Source organism: Chiloscyllium plagiosum, unplaced genomic scaffold, assembly GCF_037043375.1.
Source record: "Chiloscyllium plagiosum isolate Xiang-an unplaced genomic scaffold, Cpla_swu_hap1 HiC_scaffold_33, whole genome shotgun sequence".
Lineage (NCBI taxonomy): Eukaryota > Metazoa > Chordata > Chondrichthyes > Orectolobiformes > Hemiscylliidae > Chiloscyllium > Chiloscyllium plagiosum.
The window spans coordinates 9,316,934-9,337,536 of record NW_028270171.1 but is presented as its reverse complement, the minus strand read 5'-3'; the positions used below and the strand labels follow the sequence as shown (position 1 = coordinate 9,337,536).

Sequence of the window (20,603 nt, the reverse complement as noted above, 5' to 3'; positions counted from 1 at the left end):
AGGGAAAGTGTCCCCGAACAAACCAATGCCTAGTCTGTGCTTTTATTGTTCTTTTCAATTAACGATTAATGGAAACTTACACAATGAAATGGAAACTTACAAAATTACAATAACGTTGCCGGAGCTGATGATGCAGCCCAGCCACCACGATGTTCACGGTTTCTAAAGGCCTTGACGGTGCCAACGAGCACTGCATGCTCCCTGTCCAAGGGCATCTGAGCACAGACATTACCGCGAAAGAGGTGTAGGAGTGACGAGCTCCTCCATAGCCTGCTGCCTGGGGCTGTTCATAAGACCGTAAGATATAGGAGCAGACTCAATGGGCCAAATGGCATAATCCTATTAAGATAGGGCAGTAGAGTGAGGCCATTTGGCCCATTAAATCTGTTCCACCATTCGATCACCGCTGATTTTGTTTCTGAACCCTGTTCTCCTGCCTTCTGCCCATAACTTTGATGCCCTGACTGATCCGGCACCCATCTGTCTCTGTCTTAAATCCACTCAATGACCTGGCCTCCATAGTCCTCTGCAGCAATGAGTCCCACAGACTCCCCACACTCTAGCTGAAGAAATTCCTCCTCCTCTCAGTTTTAAAGGGTCGTCCCTTCACTCTGAAGCTGTGTCCTCGGCGCCCAGTCTCTCCGATGAGTAGAAACATCTTCTCCACATTCCACTCCATCCAGGCCTCTCAGTGTGCTGTAAGGTTCAACCAGATTTCCCCCTCTCATCCTAATGGCCACTTTAGCCAGATCGAGGAGTGGATCTCGTCTAGTACAAGAAGACCACAATGTCGGGAGCAATCAGTGAGTCAAACAGGGAGGTAACAGCAAGAGGAAGAAGAGGCCATTCAGCCTCATTCCATCCTAGACCATGGCTGATCATCTCCCTCAGCATCATTTTCCTGCATTACCCTCTTATTCCTTGCTGCCATTTCTGTGTAAAAACCTATCAATCTCTGTACTGAAGACACTCAATGGTTGAGTCTCCACCACCCTCAGGGGGTACAGAATTCCACCCTCCAAGTGAAGAAATTCCTCATCTCAGTCTTGGAGTATCACGTGCAATTCCAGTCTCTTTCCAATCGGAAGGGTGTTGTGAAACTTGAAAGGGTTCAGAAGGAATTTATAAGGGTTTTGCCACGGTTGGAAAGTTTGAGCTATAGGGAGAAGCTGAATAGGCTGGGGCTGTTTTCCCTGGAGCATCAGAGACTGAGGGGTGATCTTATAGAGGGTTATAAAATCATGAGGGGCATGGATAGGGTAAATAGCCAAAGTCTTTTCCCTGAGGTGGGAGAGTCCAGAACGAGAGGGCATAGGTTTAGGGTGAGAAGGGAGAAATATAAACAAGGTGGCTCAGTGGTTAGCACTGCAGCCTCACAGCACCTGGTTCAAATCCAGCCTCAGGCGACTGTCTGTGTGGAGTTTGCACGTTCTCCCCGTGTCTGCGTAGGTTCCCTCCGGGTGCTCTGGTTTCCTCCCACAGTCCAAAGATGTGCAGGCCAGGTGAATTGGCCATGCTAAATTGCCCATAATGTTAGGTGCATTAGTAGGGGAATGGGTCCGGGTGGGTTACTTTTCAGAGGGTTGGTGTGGACCTGTTGGGCCAAAGGGCCTGTTTCCATACTGCAGGGAATCTAATCTAATACTGCAGAGACCTAAGGGGCAACTTTGTCACACAGAGGGTGGTGCATGTATGGGATGAGCTGCCAGAGGAAGTGGTGGAGGCTGGTGCAATTGCAACATTTAAAAGGCATCTGGATGGGTATATGAGTAGGAAGGGTTTGGAGGGATACGGGCCGGGTGCTGGCAGGTGGGACTGGTTGAGGTTGGAATATCTGGTCAGCATGGAGGAGTTGGACCAAAGGGTCTGTTTCCATGATGTACATCTCTATGACTCTAAATGGCCTAACCCTTATCCTGAAAGTGTCTCCCTTGATTCTGGAGCCTTGATCAAGGGAAAACATCCTTCCCCAGTCGTTCTCTGTGAGGATTTTGTATGTTTGGTTGAGAATTCCTCTCCTTCTAAAAACTCCACAATTCAGGCTCAGTCTCCTCAATCTCTCCTCACACAAAGGCGTCCCAGAGATAAAGGCTGGTTAATTTCGTCCGTGCTCCCACTGTGAAAGTGTTTGCTTTCCCAGGTAAGGAGACCAAAGTTGTGCACAATCCTCCAGAGGCGCTCTCACAGAGATTCTATCCAATTGTAGCAGGGTAGCAGCAGATCAGTAAGCCCTTGAATGGTGAGCAGAAAGTGCAGATAGGGACTCAGATATGAACAAAGACATGTGCTCAGCAAGCTACAGCACCCCTAAAAGGTGTTGCACATGTAAGGATTTACGTTGCAGTATTATCGTTGTTTGTGATGTGTTTGCAGGATGTGGGTGCCACTAATGAGGCTGGCATTTCATTGCCCTTTTCTGAATGCCCTTGAGAAGGTGGTGGTGAGCTGCAGTTCAAACTGCTGCAGCTGATCGACTCAAGGTACACCCACTGTGCCTCAGGACTGCTTTCTCAGAGATAGAGAGCGGGAGAGAGAGAGAGAGAGACAGAGACAGAGACAGAGACAGAGAGAGGGAAAGAGAGAGAAACACAGAGAGAGAAAAAGAGAGGGAGAGACAGAGAGAGAAAGAGAGCGAGAGAGAAAGAAAGAGAAAGAAAGAGAGAAAGAGAGAAAGAGAAAGAGAGCGAGAGAGAGAGCAAGAGAGAGAGAAAGAGAAAGAAAGAGAGAGAGAAAGAGCGAGAGAGGAAGAAAGAGAGAGAAAGTGAGAGAAAGAGAAAGAAAAAGAGAGGAAGAAAGAAAGAGAAATGGAAAGAAATACAGACAGAGAGATAGGAAAAAGGGAGATTGTATGGCAGAGAGAGAGAGATACAGAGAAATGGATGATGGGTGGTGGCTTAATTTGAGGGTCACCATGCCTCAGGTGAGGGGAGAGTTTATGAAAACCCGACCTTCACCCGGTACAGGAACTGAGCCCCCCCAACCACCACCATCACCACCACCCCTCCCGCTTTTGGAAACAATCTGCATTGTGAATCAGCATCCAGCTCACTGACTCCCCGAGAGCATCGGTGAAACAGAAAGAACTTCAATAGAACTTCATGTCAGAATGCTGTGCGGCTTTGAGGTGGTGGTGTGCCCATGTACCCGCTGCCATTGCTCTTCTCAGTGGGAGCGTTTGCAGGTTTAGAAGATGCTGTCTGAGGAGCCTTGAAGAATTGGTGCAATGCACCCTGTAGATAGTGCACACTGCTGCCAACGTGCGTTGGTGGCATGGGGAATGAACGTTTCAGGAGGTGAACAGGGCATCGATCAAGCAGACTGCTGTATCCTGGATAACGACACGACAACTCTCTTCAGTTGAGCTGCACCCATCCAGGCAAGTGGTGAGTCTTCCATCACACTCCTGATTTGTGCCTTGTCGATGATGGACAGGCTTTGGGGGGTGGGAGATGAGTTACTCGCTGCAGGATTCCTAACCTCTGACCTGCCCTTGTGCTCACAGTATGTATTTGGCGAGTCCAGTTTAGTTTCTGGTCAATATAACCACCCCCTCAGTATATCAGTAGTGAGGGATTTAGCAACGGCAATGCCATTGAATGTCAAGTAGTGATGGTTATATTTTTTTCTTCTTGGACATGGTCATTGCCTGGTGGAAATGTTAATTGCACCTTGTCAGCCCAAGCCTTGGTATTGTCCAGGCACTGCTGCATTTGGCCATGCGTTGCTTTGTTATCAGGGTCCCTTGTCTAGCACCAGAAAGGCAGCCCCTCTGACAGTGCCCCACTCCCTCTGCATCCCACTTGGGGAACTCAGTCAGAAATGTTGACTCAATCTCAGGAGTGGGACCTCTGACTCAGGGTGAGAGAGTTACTGATGAGCCAAAGTTCGCACTTGTTATGATGACTGGGAATTCTACAGGCACTAATTACACCCAGTCCCTAAGCATTGTATGGGAGGCAGAAGCAACTGGGACAGCTATATATAAAGTGTGCTCAGCATCTATGTATGGATAACAGCAAAAAAACTTGCCAATTCACACCAGATTATGAGTGACTATAAAACTAATCGCGTGATTTTAGGAATTGGCAACAATGAACTCTGAATTTTACACATATCTCAACACATTAACACAACACACACACAAGCTCTGACAATTTGAATTTCCATTCTCTTCTGCTAGTTGAACCAGACCTAGAGCAGATCTGCTCTTCCATCCACACAGTCCCACCCAAGCCCACCGTTGGACCTGTGTTGCAGAAACACTGATTCATCAGGGAAGGAGGCAGCAAAATACACTCTCTCCAACAGCCTCCAACCTGCCCAAAGATGCCAAGGTTGGATTGGATCAGGACTAACCTTGGGCATTTTCCCAAATGTTACAGCAATTGGCAATTGACTGTTGAATCAACTCCACTGCAATACAAAATATGAAGCACGATCCTCCTATCTCCTCGAAATTCTCCCAACGTTGTGGCACCTTCATCTCTCTCTCTCTGTCACATCAGTAATGTATCTCCTCTTTCTGTCAAATTACAAACACTTCATCTCACACTCACTCACTCGCACTCCTACTGCTTTCACTCTTTTCATTCTCTGAATGGTCTTTTTTCTTCAAATAGCACACTTCCAATGAGTGTTATAAAAGGGAATGTTTCACACTGAAACTCAATGGCAAGCACACACTCACACTCACACATTCACTCATACAGTGAGCTATTTAACAATTGGATCCCTTCAAATTGTATTTTCCCCTCATCACGGGTTTGATGTATAATTCTCATCTGTTCAGTAATATTTAACTTACTGTGTATTTATTTTAAAACAGCAAAGATATTTAACACTTCAGTTTTTGTCAATCAAACTGCTATAATACATACCTAGCTCACAGGTGAAGACACTACCAATGAGCCACTAAACCCCATTCTTAAACAGTTCATTAATGTTGAGGAAAAGCTGGGCTTTGGAATGGGGAGGAGGATAAGACTGTACAAAAGTACTTATCTGCACTATAGTATTACAAGCATCCCACTCTCAGCAAAACACCCAAAGTCATACAATTATTACAAACCTCCAGATTATTTTCTTTTAAGGAGGATGATCACTTTAATCCTTAAAGTGACCTCCCCAAATCTACTGAGTTCCCTAAAATTCCAGATTGGGGAGGGAGGGGGGATCTGAAGATTTATTTTGTTGCAAAAATAGACTTAATTCATAAAAATTACCTTTATTTAGCTATATAGTCCCTGAAGCAGTTCGGTTCTGCACAGTAACATATGAAGAAACAAGCAAACATTGGAGTTTGACTCCATCCAACAAACAAACTGAAGGCATTTCTGACTTGGGCAGGATTATATTTATAGGAAGGGGACACTTTATTACATGCGAGGTGAGCGATCGGATTCAATTGCTACCGTCCCCTTACCCAAATAATGTCACCCCCCCCCACCATGAAGATCACTTCCCTGTAAGACCGACTCCCTCAATTGTCACAGTCTTTGCAAAGACGGGTAAATGTCCATCTCTCTTACCTTGGATCTTCGAAGGGAATGGTCGTGATGAGATGCTCTCTCTCTCGTTGACAAAGAAATGTCTGCTCGCCCTGTTAGAGGCAGATACAGTGAACAAATATTCCAACAACAGTGCCCCGTTCGCCTTAACAGTACAGCATCTCTCTGTCTCTCTCGGCTACAGAACTGAACTGGGTCTCTATCTCCTCAAAATAACCAGGGAGAAGAAAGATTCGGTAAATGCACTGAGCACCGAAGCATTTGGGGAGGGGGGCGGGGGGAGATGTTGGATGAGAGAGAGAGAGAGAGAGAAAATGTTTTCAGCGACCCCTCCCAGTAACATCCCCCTGGAGGGAGTTCACGCCTGAATTATCACCACCTCAATACACACACACACACCAACCTGATGTCTTTTACTGTCAAGACAGAATGCAATTTTATGAACCAAAAGCAATCTAAATACAAAATGATATTGTTTTTTAAAATGGAATAAATTCAATGCAACAAAATAAAAGCGATAGGATGAAATTGGCACCATCAAACGAGGGCGACATGTAAAAATAAATAATTACCTTTCAGCCGGATTGTTGGCAGGTGGAGATGTGCATTTTGATGGGATATATAAAACAAAAGCAGAGGAATATAATTTGCAGGTCTTAATTTCAATTAGACTGCTCCTGAATGTGAACACACACATGCACATTCAATTCCCATTGCAAAGTTGCAGTGAAACTGACATACTTCCTTACTTCTGCAGAAGGAGGTCAGAGAGAGAGAGAGAGAGATAGAGGCTTTGTGAGAATCACAGTCTCTGGGGATACAGGGATGACCTACATTCACAAATAGGTTGCTTCTTTCTTTTAAAACTAAAATGCTGCCAACAAAATGTCGCTTTTGACCATATTTGCCCTCCGAAAAATCAAATCAAATCACAATTTTGTTCCTTTTTGTACCAGTCCTTTCTCAACCAAAAAAAAATCCTTTTGAGTTAAAAAAGACTCCTCAATCCATACCAACAGTGACACCCTCTCAGTTCTGGCATTGTCCTTGTGAATCTCTTTTGCACCAGATCTAGGATTGCTCCAGTTTTAATTTACAATGTGGGGAGCATTCAGTGTCATTATCACTGGCGTCTGCTCCACAATTGAGCCAATGAACTTACTAAAATGGATTGAGAAGGAGAAGGTTGGGGGGAAGGGGATGATGGCATCACAGGATTGGCACTGGGGCCATAACCTAAAGAACCAGGTTACACTCCAGTGACTTGGGTTCGAATCCCAAGCATTTGAGTTTGTAAGGAATTGAAATGTTGTGAAAACCCAGCGGGATTCACTAATGCCCTTTAGGGAAGGAAATCTGTTGTCCTGGCCTACACGTAACTTCAGACACACAATATGAGCCATTAGGTAAAGGGATGAGCCCAGCCAGCAATGCCTACATCGCTAAGGTGAAACGGAAGTGAAAGGTGCCTTGACACTGCCACAGATCTCCATCTTCCAGGGATTGCAGGAACACCAACTGGAACTTTATTAGTCTTCCTGAGGCAGCTGAGATTGATCAGCCAACAGGGATCATCTCCAGGATTACTGCTCACCCAGTTCAGGTGGATGGAGGGGAAGGGGTGCAGAGATTGCAACTGGGTTGAAGGTCCAGCTATGCCCCACACTCTGCTCCTCTGAATGAGGCCACTCTCCAACGATCCCTGGTGGCAGGCCGTTACAGACATTGCCTGGTCCATGGTAAAAAGGCCAACCTCCCGCTTTCCCAGTTTGGTCGGGTAGGGGGATGTCTAAGGTGCCGGATTTGTTACGTCAGTGTGAGTTCCAACCCCACCATGGCCAGCCTGGTCTGTGCAGGGTCCAGTTCCCTCGGACGGCCTGGACCAGAGCCCGGAGTGACAGCAGCAGCTGCCTGCATGAGCCCACTCTGACTCAGCACAGTCCCATCTCCTCACCTTGGCTCAGCATCCACACGGAAATGGCCCCCCTCATCCTGTATCACCCAGTTGCAGAAATTGTTATTTATACAGTTGTGGGACATTGGCATCACTGGCTGTGCCAGCATCTATTGCCCATCCCCTCATTGCCTCTTGAGAAGGTGGGGGTGAGCTGCCTTCTTGAACCACTGCAGTCCATCTGCTGTGGCCCTTAGGGAGGGAATTCCAGGATTTTGACCCAGTGACAGTGAAGGAACGGCGATATATTTCCAAGTCAGGATGGTGAGTGGCTTGAAGGGGAACTTGAAGGTGGTGGTGTTCCCATATATCTGCTGCCCTTGACCTTCTCAATGGAAGTGGTTGCGGGTTTGGAAGGTGCTGTCAGAGGATCTTTGGTGAGTTTCTGTAGTGCATCTTGTAGAGAGTACACACTGCCGCGACTGAGTGTCGGTGGTGGAGGGAGGGGATGCTTGTGGATGTGATGCCAATCAAGTGGGGGCTGCTTTGTCCTGGATGGTGACCTTCTTGAGTGTTGTTGGAGCTGCACCCATCCAGGCAAGTGGGGAGTATTCCATCATACTCCTGACTTATGCCTTGCAGGTGGTCAAGATGCTTTTGAGGTGCACATTTTTTGAAGGTTAATTGCTTCTGTAATGTAAAACAAATCAATAAAACACACAAAATTTATAAAGTGTGTAACATGGCAAGTGTGGAAAGGTTATTTCCTTTAGCCCCGGATTCTAGAACCTGGGAGCACAGTCTCAGAATAAGGGGCATACCTTTAGGAAAGGGATTTCTTCACTCAGATGGTGATAAATCCATAGAATGGGCTACTCAAGAGGGTTTTGGGGATTCAGCCATTAAATCTGAGGTCGATACATTTCTAGATACTTAAGGGAGGTGCGAAAAGTGAGGGGAAAATAGCATTCAGGTGGAAGGTCATGTGCAGTTAAACACAATTAGGGACAAAAAAACTGCAGATGCTGGAATCCAAAGTAGACAAACAGGAGGCTGGGGGAACACAGCAAGGCAGGCAGCATCAGGAGGGACAGGCAGGAGGCTGGGGGAACACAGCAAGCCAGGCAGCATCAGGAGGGACAGGCAGGAGGCTGGGGGAACACAGCAAGGCAGGCAGCATCAGGAGGGACAGGCAGGAGGCTGGGGGAGCACAGCAAGCCAGGCAGCATCAGGAGGGACAGGCAGGAGGCTGGGGGAACACAGCAAGCCAGGCAGCATCAGGAGGGACAGGCAGGAGGCTGGGGGAACACAGCAAGCCAGGCAGCATCAGGAGGGACAGGCAGGAGGCTGGGGGAACACAGCAAGCCAGGCAGCATCAGGAGGGACAGGCAGGAGGCTGGTGGAATACAGCAAGCCAGGCAGCACCAGGAGGGACAGGCAGGAGGCTGGGGGAACACAGCAAGCCAGGCAGCATCAGGAGGGACAGGCAGGAGGCTGGGGGAACACAGTAAGCCAGGCAGCACCAGGAGGGACAGGCAGGAGGCTGGGGGAACACAGCAAGCCAGGCAGCATCAGGAGGGACAGGCAGGAGGCTGGGGGAACACAGCAAGGCAGGCAGCATCAGGAGGGACAGGCAGGAGGCTGGTGGAATACAGCAAGCCAGGCAGCATCAGGAGAGACAGGCAGGAGGCTGGTGGAACACAGCAAGCCAGGCAGCATCAGGAGGGACAGGCAGGAGGTTTGGGGAACACAGCAAGCCAGGCAGCATCAGGACGGACAGGCAGGAGGCTGGTGGAATACAGCAAGCCAGGCAGCATCAGGAGGGACAGGCAGGAGGCTGGGGGAACAGAGCAAGCGAGGCAGCATCAGGACGGACAGGCAGGAGGCTGGTGGAATACAGCAAGCCAGGCAGCATCAGGAGGAACAGGCAGTAGGCTGGGGGAACACAGCAAGCCAGGCAGCATCAGGAGGGACAGGCAGGTGGCTGGAGGAACACAGCAAGCCAGGCAGCATCAGGAGGGACAGGCAGGAGGCTGGTGGAATACAGCAAGCCAGGCAGCATCAGGAGGGACAGGCAGGAGGCTGGTGGAACACAGTAAGCCAGGCAGCATCAGGAGGGACAGGCAGGAGGCTTGGGGAACACAGCAAGCCAGGCAGCATCAGGAGGGACAGGCAGGAGGCTTGGGGAACACAGCAAGCCAGGCAGCACCAGGAGGGACAGGCAGGAGGCTTGGGGAACACAGCAAGCCAGGCAGCATCAGGAGGGACAGGCAGGAGGCTGGTGGAATACAGCAAGCCAGGCAGCATCAGGAGGGACAGGCAGGAGGCTGGGGGAACAGAGCAAGCCAGGCAGTATCAGGAGGGACAGGCAGGAGGCTGGTGGAATACAGCAAGCCAGGCAGCATCAGGAGGGACAGGCAGGAGGCTGGGGGAACACAGCAAGCCAGGCAGCATCAGGAGGGACAGGCAGGAGGCTTGGGGAACACAGCAAGCCAGGCAGCATCAGGAGGGACAAGCAGGAGGCTGGGAGAACACAGCAAGGAAGGCAGCATCAGGAGGGACAGGCAGGAGGCTTGGGGAACACAGCAAGCCAGGCAGCATCAGGAGGGACAGGCAGGAGGCTTGGGGAACACAGCAAGCCAGGCAGCATCAGGAGGGACAGGCAGGAGGCTTGGGGAACACAGCAAGCCAGGCAGCATCAGGAGGGACAGGCAGGAGGCTGGTGGAATACAGCAAGCCAGGCAGCATCAGGAGAGACAGGCAGGAGGCTGGTGGAACACAGCAAGCCAGGCAGCATCAGGAGGGACAGGCAGGAGGTTTGGGGAACACAGCAAGCCAGGCAGCATCAGGACGGACAGGCAGGAGGCTGGTGGAATACAGCAAGCCAGGCAGCATCAGGAGGGACAGGCAGGAGGCTGGGGGAACAGAGCAAGCGAGGCAGCATCAGGACGGACAGGCAGGTGGCTGGAGGAACACAGCAAGCACGGCAGCATCAGGAGGGACAGGCAGGAGGCTGGTGGAATACAGCAAGCCAGGCAGCATCAGGAGGGACAGGCAGGAGGCTGGTGGAACACAGTAAGCCAGGCAGCATCAGGAGGGACAGGCAGGAGGCTTGGGGAACACAGCAAGCCAGGCAGCATCAGGAGGGACAGGCAGGAGGCTTGGGGAACACAGCAAGCCAGGCAGCACCAGGAGGGACAGGCAGGAGGCTTGGGGAACACAGCAAGCCAGGCAGCATCAGGAGGGACAGGCAGGAGGCTGGTGGAATACAGCAAGCCAGGCAGCATCAGGAGGGACAGGCAGGAGGCTGGGGGAACACAGCAAGCCAGGCAGTATCAGGAGGGACAGGCAGGAGGCTGGTGGAATACAGCAAGCCAGGCAGCATCAGGAGGGACAGGCAGGAGGCTGGGGGAACACAGCAAGCCAGGCAGTATCAGGAGGGACAGGCAGGAGGCTTGGGGAACACAGCAAGCCAGGCAGCATCAGGAGGGACAAGCAGGAGGCTGGGAGAACACAGCAAGGAAGGCAGCATCAGGAGGGACAGGCAGGAGGCTTGGGGAACACAGCAAGCCAGGCAGCATCAGGAGGGACAGGCAGGAGGCTTGGGGAACACAGCAAGCCAGGCAGCATCAGGAGGGACAGGCAGGAGGCTTGGGGAACACAGCAAGCCAGGCAGCATCAGGAGGGACACGCAGGAGGCTGGAGGAACACAGCAAGCCAGGCAGCATCAGGAGGGACAGGCAGGAGGCTTGGGGAACACAGCAAGCCAGGCAGCATCAGGAGGGACAGGCAGGAGGCTTGGGGAACACAGCAAGCCAGGCAGAATCAGGAGGGACAGGCATGGGGCTGGGGTAACACAGCAAGCCAGGCAGCATCAGGAGGGACAGGCAGGAGGCTGGGGGAACACAGCAAGCCAGGCAGCACCAGGAGGGACAGGCAGGAGGCTGGGGGAACACAGCAAGCCAGGCAGAATCAGGAGGGATAGGCATGGGGCTGGGGGAACCCAGCAAGCCAGGCAGCATCAGGAGGGATAGGCATGGGGCTGGCGGAACCCAGCAAGCCAGGCAGCATCAGGAGGTGGAGTTACACCCAAAGGGTTACACCTGAAACATTGGCTTCTCCACCTCCTGATGTTGCCTGGCTTGCTGTGTTCCCCCAGCCTCCTGCCCATCTACATACGATCCAGTTAAATGGCAGTCTTGATGGGCAGAATGGCCTACTCCTGCACTTCTCTCGAAACGCAGCAGCCAATTTGCATACAGCAAGATCCCATAAACAGCTCCGTGAGCAGACCAACTTGTTTGAAGATAATAGTTGATGGATAAGTATTAGCTGGGACACCCCCATGAACCTCCCAGGCAGTGCCCAGCTAGAGAGGGCAGACTGGGCGTCAAGTCCCAGTGGAAAGACAGTGTGTCTGACCATGCATGGTGAGAGGGGCAGCTCTGGGGTGCAACTTGACACCAACAGAAGCCGCGAACACCACCCCTAGAACCCGAGTTGGCACAGTGACCCCCTCATTAGAGTCAGCAAATGGGGGGAGGCAACAGTCTGGCAGTATTATCGCTGATCCAGGTAAAGTTCCAGAGAACTGGATTCAAATCCAGCCATGGCAGAATTTGAATTCAATAAATGTCTGGAATTAAGAATCTAATTGTCAAAAAAACCCATCTGGTTCACTAATTCCTTTAGGGAAGGAAACTGCCATCTCTGCCTGGAATGACCTACATGTGACTCCAGACCCACAGCAACGTGGTTGAGTCTGAGCTGCCCTCTGAGCAATTAGCGATGGGTAATAAATGTTGGCCCGGCCAGTGATACACTCATCCCGTGAATGAATAAAAAAATGTTCAGAGCAGGGAAGAACTGTATACACAGGGAGAAAGAACGATGAGAAATATTCTGTACTGTGTACCTTAAGGTAGACATTGGCATCAGTTCTCCTTTCATGCAGGTAATTGCAACTCCAAATTATATCAATTGAACTTAGTAATCAACTGACATTACATTGATTTCTCAAATGATATTTTTAAAAAGACCAGAACTCAAAATTCAAATGCAATTTCTCTCATCAGTTCTGAGTACCACACTCTAGGAAGGATGTGAACAATTTGAAGAAAATGCAGAAAAGATTCAGGACAATGATTCCTGAGGATGTATTATAGCATAAGATATAGGAACAGAATTAGGCCACTTGGCCCATTGAGTCTGCTCTGCCATTTGATCAAGGCTGATATGTCTCTCAACCCCATTCTCCTGCCTTCTCCCTCCCCTTGATCCCCTTATTAATCAAGAATGTCTCTATCTCTGTCTGAAAGATGTTGTGAAACTTGAAAGGGTTCACAAACGATTTACAAGGATGTTGCCAGGGTTGGAGGATTTGAGCTATAGGGAGAGGCTGAACAGGCTGGGGCTGTTTTCCCTGGAGCGTCGGAGGCTGAGGGTTGACCTTATAGAGGTTTACAAAATTATGAGGGGCATGGATAGGGTAAATAGGCAAAGTCTTTTCCCTGGGGTCAGGGAGTCCAGAACTAGCGGGCATAGTTTTAGGATGAGAGGGGAAAGATATAAAAGAGACCTAAGGGGCAACTTTTTCATGGTAAGTGTATGGAATGAGCTGCCAGAGGATGTGGTGGAGGCTGGTACAATTGCAACATTTAAGAGGCATTTGGATGGGTATATGAATAGGAAGGGTTTGGAAGGATATGGGCCAGGTGCTGGCAGGTGGAAATAGATTGGGTTGGGATATCTGGTTGGCATGGACGGGTTGGACCGAAGGGTCTGTTTCCATGCTGTACATCTCTATGACTCTATGACTCTATGAATGACATGGCCTCCACAGCCTTCTTTCACAATGAGTTCCACAGATTCACCACCAAGCAATTGCTCCTTAACTCAGTCCTAAAGGGTTGTCCCTCACTTCGAGGCTGTGCCCTTGGGTCCCAGTCTCTTGTGGAAGCATCTTCTCCATGTCCCCTCTCTCCAGGCCTCTCAGACTGAAGAATTCAGACCTGTTTCTTTCGTGACAATTGGGAGACACTTTGATAGAGGTGCTTAAAATTGCGGGGAACCTGGAGAGAGTGGAATTGGTCACACTTGGGATCAAGAATGAGAGGTCGCAGGTTTAATGTAGTTGAGAACAGAACTAAAAGCAACACAAGGAAAATCATCTCCACACAGCAAGTGGTTATGGATTGGAAGGCAATGCCTGAGTCTATGGTGGAGATAGGTTGAAACAAGGTTTTCAAAAGCAGCTTGGCCAGGTATTTAAAAAGGAAGAATAAACTGGATTACAGGGAGGAGGCTGTCAGTGTAGTAAGAATTAATGCTGCTAATTGAAGTTAATTGATTACATAACTAATTGAACAAATAGAAAAGGAAGGATGGTCTGCTCCTGGGCCTGGCCAAACTGGCCATTAACAGGTCCTACCCTCCCCTTCACTGTTTTGATCACACAGCACTGCCCTTTGATGTGAAGGGCAGTGTTTGTCACTGGCCACTCGGGTGTTTTCCTATCTTCCTGGTGGTGGAAACTGAATAAAGATTTGTGCACTTTGTGTCTTTCACTGTGTCTCATACCTGCACACACACACCATGGGTGCTGGGAAAAATAAGCACTACCGCACTTAGGTGGTAGTGTGGGGGTTAAGAGAAAAAAAAAGAACAGGAGTGTGGTAGTGCTTGTCAAAAAAAAATAAACAGGAGTCTTATGTTAGGGCCCGGGTGTCCTTGGAGAAGGAGCACGCTGTCTCCTCCAAAACCCTGCAGTTGTTCAGGGAGAGGTGGGCGCCGCAGGGAGTGGAGTGCATCATTTCTCCCTCCAACTCTATTTTGATTTAGTCCCTACCCTCCCCTTCACTGTTTTGATCACACAGCACTGCCCTTTGATGTGAAGGGCAGTGTTTGTCACTGGTCAGTCGGGTGTTTTCCTTTCTTCCTGGTGGTGGAAATTGAATAAAGATTCATTCACTTTGTGTCTTTCACTGTGTCTCACACCTGCACACACACACCATGGGTGCTGGGGAAAAAATAAGCACTACCGCAGTTAGGCGGTAGTGTGAGGGTTTATATAAAAAGAATATAACCAGGAAACCCTTTGATGTGAAGGGCAGTACTTGTCACTGGCCACTCGGGTGTTTTCCTATCTTCCTGGTGGTGGAAACTGAATAAAGATTCGTGCACTTTGTGTCTCTCACTGTGTCTCACACCTGCACACACACACCATGGGTGCTGGGGAAAAAATACAACCAGGAGATTTAGAATCACCTCAGTTTGGGACACTGACTCTGTAAACAAAAAGAGAAGAAAAGAAGGACAAAAAGGAATAAAAGAAATATAAAGGGAAGGAAAAAAAGTAAGAAAAAAAAATAACCAGGAAATTAGAATCTCCTCTGTTAAGGATTGCTCTGAGCCGGCTGGCTACAGACAGGGTACCATGCAAAATATATATATATATAAAGGGAAAGGAATAATGCTTTCTGCACGCGTTATTCTTCACTGTGTTGTACACATACATGCACATGACGTGACAATTAGATTCTCCTCAGCTGAGGACTGACTCTGACAAAAAAAATATAAACAGAAGATGTAGAATCTCCTATAAAATATAGATATAAAGGGAGGGGGAATATAAAGAGGGAACTGTCTGTTGAAGGAGCTGTGTGAATTAAAAGTCAGTAATCTCCATGCACAAAAAAGAAACAATGTCTTGAGTTCTATTTCACCAAAAAGCTGAAATCCGAATTGACATAGCACTGAGTGATTTGCTTGTTTCGAGGGCAAGTGCAGACTCAATGGGCCGAACAGTCTCCTTCTACGCAGGAACAATTCTTTTTTATTATTTCTTTCTCTCGGAAAAAACTGCAGAGGTGTGAGGGAAACAGCTGGTCGATGGTGGGGCCAATTTGCAGCTTGTTCAAAGGGCTAGGACAGGTGGCAGGGGCTGAGTGGCCTCCTTCAGTGCTGAGAGTTCTGTGATCTGTAATTTCACTGCTTGAGAATCTTTGTGAAATTGGAAAATTCGCCCCCATCTGTCCCACGCAATCCCTTTTGTCCGTGACTTCTGCTACCAAGAATAATGGCAATGTTGACATCTCTTTAAGTCTATATCCCTCCCCAGTTTTGAGTCTCTCCGACCAACTTTCTCAAGATTTTGCTTTCCTTCATGATCTCTCCCTATCTATGACTTGGCTGACAGAACCCACCAAAGCCGTGTGAATACTCTGTCATTCCTACCGTTTCGATGTTAAATGACAGTAAAATCCACTCACAGATAATTACACCCCGCTGTGTCTATATGTCCGTGAAGAAGCAGCCATTGTTAATGAGCTATTTGACCGCATGGGGCATCACAACTGAAAATGAGGTCTAACCAATTTCCGGACTAGAACTGAAAGTGTCAAAGTACAACAAATGCTAGATTCGCCAACCAGGAAACTGATTCAACATTCTACAGAAAGTACTCATTTCCTAACCCCCTCCCCTTCCACACACACCCCCCTCCCCCAAAGCCTGTCCACCTCCTCTACAAGGCACAAGTCAGGAGTGTGCTGGAATACCGCCCACTTGCCTGGGTGAGTGTAACTCCAACAACACTCAAGAAGCTCATTGCCATCAAAGTAAAGCTCCACATTTGATCAGCACCTCATCCACCATCTTCAGCATTCACTCCTTTTACTATCAGTGATAGTACAGTGTACCATCAGTGATAGAGAGTAATGAAGTGCAGTAGCTTACCAAGCCTTCTTTCAACTTCTGAACCCATAACTCTACCCCCAAGATGGACAAGGTAGCAGATACATGGACAGACTATTATCTACAAGCTCCCTTCCAAACCGCACACCATCCTGACTTGGAAGTCTATCACCGTTCCTTCAGTGTGGCTGGGTCAAAATCCTGGCTCTCCCTCACTAACAACTCTCTATGTGCTCCAACACCTCACAAACACCTTCTGAAAGGCAGCCAAAGTTGGTAATGCCCAAATCCCATGGAAGCATAAGGAAATGCTATCTGAGGAGACTGAAAACATCATCAACCATTCATGAGGTACCAGGTGGTGACATAAATGAATGGCAACAGTGGCTCAGTGGTTAGCACTGCTACCTCACAGTATCAAGGCCCTGGGTTCAATTCCTGTCTCTGATCACTGTCTGTGCGGAGTTTGCACATTCTCCCTGTGTCTGCGTGGGTTTCCTCCGGTTTCCTTGCACAGTCCAAAGATGTGCGAGTCAGGTGAACTGGCCATGTTAAATTACCCACAGATGCATTAGTCAGGGGTAAATATAGGGTATAAGTTTGAGTGGGTTACTCCGCGGAGGGTTGGTGTGGACTTGTTGGGCCAAAAGGTCTGTTTCCATACTGTTTGGGAATCTAATCTTAAATAGAAACAACGCAGAGAGATTGGCACGAAGTTAAAATGCTCAGAGGGCCAGTGCAGACATGATGGACTGATTGGTCTTCTGTAATAATTCTGTGAAACATTTTCCACCGTTGAGCTGCGTATTGTGTTTTTATTTGAAGATGTGGCTTGAGTTCAATTTGTAGCCATCTTGGAGATTTTCAACTTCCCGTTTTTGATCTGATTCTATTAATACACTAATTTTTCATTCATTTTTCAGCTCTGGTGAACGTTAGACCAGAAGCATTAACCTGTCTTTTCTATCTATAGATCATGATAGACCTGCTGTCGATTTTAATCTCTTCCTATCCTGGTGTCCTACTTTAAAGCAGAAGTCACTTAAGGATTGCTCCCACTATATTTCGATACAATGTCAGCAGCAGGCATTGTTATTTCTAATCCAATGTTCTTCAACACCCGCTAACTCCCCTCCCAATGCAGGAGGGATGGTGGTGCAGTGGGACTGCCACTGGGTTACAGTCAATCCAGGCTAATCCTCCAGGGACAGAGGCTCAATTCTCACAACCGATGCTGTGGAATGTAATAATTCGTCAAATTAAACTGACCTCAGCAATTTTGATGATATTAAAACCCACACTGGCTCAGTCATACCCTTTTGGGAAGAAACGTTACCATTTATCTGATACACAGACAATCTTCAATTATCCAAATTTCAGATTATCTCTCAAGATCACAAGGACCCGATGCTTGGAAATCTATGTTATTCAGCATTCGATTAACCGCATGAAATACTCCCCACCAGTGTCCTTTGAAGAATCGAGGTTCCTCTGTACATAGAGTCATACAGCCAGGAAACAGAGCCTTCGGCCCAACTAGTCCATGCCAGCCATAATCCCAACGAAACTAGTCCCACCTGCCTGCTCCTGGCCCTTATCCCTCCAAACCTTTCCTATTCGTGCACTTACATTGTCATGGTACTCACATCCACCACTTCCTCTGTAAGGTCATTCCACACACGAACCACCCTCTGTGTAAAATAATTTACTCCTCGTGCCTTTTGAAAATCTCTCTCCTTAAAATGTGCCCATTGTCTTGAAATCCCTCAGGTGACAGCTGATCAAGATATCTTCTCATCAACCTGTTCAGGGGCAGAATGAAGCACCACTGGAGCAAATGGGACTTGAACGCAGACCCCCTAGCTCAGAGATACAAACACTACCACTGCATCACAAGAACTTATGAGTCTCGATTTACAGTTGTGTGTTTGACTCCTAACAGCCAATTGCTATGAGGTCAATAAGGGATGGGCGGTGTTCCCAAACTGAAAACCCGTCCAATCATAAGAAAGACTCCCCCATGACCAGTGTTGGCTATGACTGAATGGGAACACCCCTACCTCAATCACACGTTCATGGGTTCAAACCCAGACCTCTATGATTCCAGCTGGCACTGCCAAGGGGAAGGCTGCACTGTCAGAGATGCTGTTTGAGCAATTAAAGTGGGGATTTGCCCGTGCTCACAAATGGACATTAAAGAAGGGAGGGTGTACCAAAGCTCCAGTTTCACCCCACGATCTCTCCCGAAAGTCAAAGTTGGTCATGATCACATTGCTGATTGGCTGCTGTGTTTCTGACGTCATTACACTTCGAAAGTATTTCACCAGCTGCAAAGGACTGTGGGTGCAATGAGTGCAGGAACAATGCTATACAAACACAATTTCAGTCGGTCCTTTTACTGACAAGAACGTGTATTTATGTAGCACCGAAACAAAGTTAAATGGCCCAATGCACATTGCAGGGGTGATTCTTAAAACAAAATCGGAACAGGTGACTTCACTGGCATTCAGAACAGGCGAGAAAAAGCGTGGCCAAGGAGTTAGGGAGGGTAATAGGGGCTGGAGGAGGTACCAGAGATAGGGAGGGTAATAGGGGCTGGAGAAGGTACCAGAGATAGGGAGGGTAATAGGGGCTGGAGAAGGTACCAGAGATAGGGAGGGTAATAGGGGCTGGAGGAGGTACCAGAGATAGGGAGGGTAATAGGGGCTGGAGAAGGTACCAGAGATAGGGAGGGTAATAGGGGCTGGCGGAGGTACCAGAGATAGGGAGGGTAATAGGGGCTGGAGGAGGTACCAGAGATAGGGAGGGTAATAGGGGCTGGAGGAGGTACCAGAGATAGGGAGGGTAATAGGGGCTGGAGAAGGTACCAGAGATAGGGAGGGTAATAGGGGCTGGAGGAGGTACCAGAGATAGGGAGGGTAATAGGGGCTGGAGAAGGTACCAGAGATAGGGAGGGTAATAGGGGCTGGAGGAGGTACCAGAGATAGGGAGGGTAATAGGGGCTGGAGGAGGTACCAGAGATAGGGAGGGTAATAGGGGCTGGAGGAGGTACCAGAGATAGGGAGGGTAATAGGGGCTGGAGGAGGTACCAGAGATAGGGAGGTGATGAAGGGGCTGGAGGAGGTTACAGAGATAGGGAGGGGATATAGGGGCTGGAGGAGGTTACAGAGATAGGGAGGGAGTGTAGGGGCTGGAGGAGGTTACAGAGATAGGGAGGGTAATAGGGGCTGGAGGAGGACCAGAGATAAGGAGGGGATGTAGGGGCTGGAGGAGGTTACAGAGATAGGGAGGGAGTGTAGGGGCTGGAGGAGGTTACAGAGATAGGGAGGGTAATAGGGGCTGGAGGAGGACCAGAGATAAGGAGGGGATGTAGGGGCTGGAGGAGGTTACAGAGATAGGGAGGTGATGTAGGGGCTGGAGGAGGTTACAGAGATAGGGAGGGGATATAGGGGCTAGAGGAGGTTACAGAGATAGGGAGGGAGTGTAGGGGCTGGAGGAGGTTACAGAGATAGGGAGGGGATATGGGGCTGGAGGAGGTTACAGAGATAGGGAGGAGGTGTAGGGGCTGGAGGAGGTTACAGAGATAGGGAGGGAGTGTAGGGGCTGGAGGAGGTTACAGAGATAGGGAGGGGATGTAGGGGCTGGAGGAGGTTACAGAGATAGGGAGGGAGTGTAGGGGCTGGAGGAGGTTACAGAGATAGGGAGGGGATGTAGGGGCTGGAGGAGGTTACAGAGATGGGGAGGGGGTGTAGGGGCTGGAGGAAGTACCAGAGATAGGGAGGGAATGTAGGGGCTGGAGGAGGTTACAGAGATAGGGAGGGGTGAACGGGCTGGAGGAGGTTACAGAGATAGGGAGGGGATGTAGGGACTGGAGGGTGTTACAGAGATAGGGAGGGGTTATAGGGACTGGAGGAGGTCACAGAGATAGGGAGGGGCTGTAGGGACTGGAGGGGGTTACAAAGATAGGGAGGGGGTGAAGGGGCTGGAGGAGGTTACAGAGATAGGGAGGGGGTGTAGGGGCTGGAGGAAGTACCAGAGATAGGGAGGGAATGTAGGGGCTGGAGGAGGTTACAGAGATAGGGAGGGGATGTAGGGGCTGGAGGAGGTTACAGAGATAGGGAGGGGATGTAGGGGCTGGAGGAGGTTACAGAGATAGGGAGAGGATGTAGGGGCTGGAGGGTGTTACAGAGATAGGGAGGGGCTGGAGGGACTGGAGGGGGTTACAAAGATAGGAAGGGGCTGTAGGGACTGGAGGGGGTTACAAAGATAGGGAGGGGGTGAAGGGGCTGGAGGAGGTTACAGAGATAGGGAGAGGTGTAGGGGCTGTAGGGGCTGGAGGAGGTCACAGAGATGGGGATTGGTGTAGGGGCTGGAGGGGTTTACAGAGATGGGGATTGGTGTAGGGGCTGGAGGGGTTTACAGAGATGGGGATTGGTGTAGGGGCTGGAGGGGTTTACAGAGATGGGGATTGGTGTAGGGGCTGGAGGAGGTCACAGAGATGGGGATTA

General features: G+C 49.3%; 1 protein-coding gene across 3 annotated transcripts in view; it reads right to left on the bottom strand.

Annotated features, from left to right (window-relative positions):
- Nucleotides 1-20,603, bottom strand: part of shank1 (SH3 and multiple ankyrin repeat domains 1) — a 534,917-nt gene that overhangs the window by 477,198 nt on the left and 37,116 nt on the right. Inside the window, exons 1-2 of one of the 3 annotated variants that reach the window (XM_087978261.1) lie at nt 6,080-6,511; nt 5,529-5,599 (exon numbers count right to left, since the gene is read on the bottom strand). The gene's annotated coding sequence lies outside the window, so the exon portion shown is untranslated. Of the gene's footprint in view, nt 1-5,528; nt 5,708-6,079; nt 6,512-20,603 lie in introns of those variants that run through there. The other 2 variants (XM_087978262.1, XM_087978264.1) reach the window with 2 other exon arrangements.